Raw genomic sequence first — 2,849 nt, 5'->3', positions numbered from 1 at the left:
GAAAATCACTAACCAAATTTTCAAAAATAATTTTCAAAAACTCCTCTCTCTCACCTCCTTCTATTTATTTATTCATTTACTAATTCTTCTCTTCATCTAAAAATTCGAAGTCTCTCTTCTCCTCTATGTTCGAATTTTTCTTCTCCTCCTTCTATTATTTTCTTCTTCTACTCACACAAAGGAATCTCTATACTGTGACATAGAGGATTCTTCTTCTTTTTTTGTTCTCTTATTTTTCATATGAGCAGGAGCAAGGACAAGGACATTCTTGTTGAAGCAGATCCTGAACCTGAAAGGACTCTGAAGAAGAAGCTAAGAGAAGCTAAAGCACAACAATCCAGAGAAAACCTTACAGAGAATTTCGAAAAAAAAAGAGACATGGCCGAACCCAATAACAATGGTGGAGGTGCAAGGAGGATGCTTGGTGATTATACTACACCTACTTCCAATTTTTATGGAAGAAGCATCTCAATCCCTGCCATTGAAGCAAACAATTTTGAGCTGAAGCCTCAACTAGTTGCTCTAATGCAACAGAACTGCAAGTTTCATGGACTTCCATCAGAAGATCCCTATTAGTTTTTAACTAAATTCTTGCAGATCTGTGATACTGTTAAGACTAATGGAGTAGATCCTGAAGTCTACAGGCTCATGCTTTTTCCCTTTTGCTGTAAGAGACAGAGCTAGAACATGGTTGGACTCACAACCTAAAGATAGCCTGGACTCTTGGGATAAGCTGGTCACGGCCTTCTTGGCCAAGTTCTTTCCTCCTCAAAAGCTGAGCAAGCTTAGAGTGGATGTTCAGAACTTCAAGCAAAAAGATGGTGAATCCCTCTATGAAGCTTGGAAAAGATACAAGCAGTTGACCAAAAAGTGTCCTTCTGACATGCTTTCAGAGTGGACCATTTTGGATATATTCTATGATGGTCTATCTGAGTTCTCTAAGATGTCAGTGGACCATTCTGCAGGTGGATCCATTCACCTAAAGAAAACACCTGCAGAAGCTCAAGAACTCATTGACATGGTTGCAAACAACCAATTCATGTACACCTCTGAGAGGAATCCTGTGAGTAATGGGACGCCTCAAAAGAGGAGAGTTCTTGAAATTGATGCTCTGAATGCCATATTGGCTCAGAATAAAATGTTGACTCAGCATGTCAACATGATTTCTCAGAGTCTGAATGGATTACAAAATGCATCCAACAGTACTAAAGAAGCAACTTCTGAAGAAGAAGCCTATGATCCTAAGAACCCTGCAATGGCAGAGGTGAATTATATGGGTGAAGCCTATGGAAACACCTATAATTCCTCATGGATAAATCATCCAAATTTCTCATGGAAAGATCAACAAAAGCCCCAACAAGGCTTTAATAATGGTGGAAGAAACAGGTTTAGCAATAGCAAGCCTTTTCCATCATCTTCTCAGCAACAGATAGAGAATTCTGAGCAGAGCCCCTCTAGCTTAGCAAACATAGTCTCTGATCTATCTAAGGCCACTTTAAGTTTCATGAATGAAACAAGGTCCTCCATCAGAAACTTGGAGGCACAAGTGGGTTAGCTGAGTAAGAAAATCACTAAAACTTCTCCTAGTACTCTCCCAAGCAATACAGAAGAGAATCCAAAAAGAGAGTGCAAGGAAATTGATATAATCAAAATGGCCGAATCCAAAGAGGAAGGGGAAGACATGAATTCCAATGAGAAAGACCTCATGGGACGTCCCCCAGACAGAAAGTAGTTCCCTATTGAGGACCTAAAGGAATCTGAGGCTCATATAGAGACCATAGAGATCCCATTAAACTTCCTTCTTCTCTTCATGAGCTCCGAGAACTATTCTTCCTCTAAAGAGGATGAAGATGTAACTGAAGAGCAAGTTGCTCAATATTTAGGAGCCATCATGAAGCTGAATGCCAAGTTGTTTGGTAATGAGACTTGGGAAGGTGAACCTCTCTTGCTCATTAGTGAACTAAATACATGGGTTCAGCAAACTTTACCGCAAAAGAAACAAGATCCTGGTAAATTCTTAATACCCTGTACCATAGGCACCATGACCTTTGAGAAGGCTCTGTGTGACCTGGGGTCAAGTATAAATCTTATGCCACTCTTTGTAATGGAAAAACTGGGGATCTTTGAGGTACAAGCTGCAAAAATCTCATTAGAGATGGCAGACAAGTCAATAAAACAAGCCTATGGATTGGTAGAGGACGTGTTAGTGAAGGTTAAAGGCCTTTACATCCTTGCTAATTTCATAATCCTAGACACTAGGAAGGACGAGGATGAATGCATCATCCTTGGAAGACCCTTCCTAGCCACAGTAGGAGCTATGATTGATATTGACAGAGGAGAGCTAGTCCTTCAATTGAATAGGGACTACCTTGTGTTTAAATCTCAAGGATCTTCCTCTGCAACCATGGAGAGGAAGCATGAAAAGCTTCTCTCAATACAGAGTCAAACAAAGCCCCCACAATCAAACTCTAAGTTTGGTGTTGGGAGACCACAACCAAACTCTAAGTTTAGTGTTGAACCCCCACATTCAAACTCTAAGTTTGGTGTTGGGAGGTCCCAACAATGCTCTGAACATCTGTGAAGCTCCATGAGAGCTCACTATCAAGCTATTGACATTAAAGAAGCGCTTATTGGGAGGCAACCCAAATTTTTATTTATCTATATTTCTATTGTCTTTTATATTTTATTAGGTTTATGATCATGTGGAGTCACAAAATAATTGCAAAAATTAAAAACAGAATAAAAAATAGCAGAAGAAAAAGTACACCCTGGAGGAAGAGCTGTCTGGCATTTAAACGCCAGAAACAAGCATCTGTCTGGCGTTTAACGCCAGAAACAAGCGCCAAGCT

The 2,849-nt window shown here is 40.0% G+C and overlaps 1 non-coding gene across 1 annotated transcript; it reads right to left on the bottom strand.

Annotated features, from left to right (window-relative positions):
* Positions 1-781: 781 nt before the first annotated feature.
* On the bottom strand, positions 782-889 carry LOC127743000 (small nucleolar RNA R71). Its single transcript, XR_008004332.1, has one exon. It is a non-coding gene; the product is annotated as a small nucleolar RNA R71 (small nucleolar RNA).
* Positions 890-2,849: the final 1,960 nt, after the last annotated feature.

This window comes from Arachis duranensis, chromosome 1 (genome assembly GCF_000817695.3).
Source record: "Arachis duranensis cultivar V14167 chromosome 1, aradu.V14167.gnm2.J7QH, whole genome shotgun sequence".
Classification (NCBI taxonomy): domain Eukaryota; kingdom Viridiplantae; phylum Streptophyta; class Magnoliopsida; order Fabales; family Fabaceae; genus Arachis; species Arachis duranensis.
The sequence above is the reverse complement of the archived record's forward strand: the minus strand, read 5'-3'. Positions and strand labels throughout refer to the sequence as shown.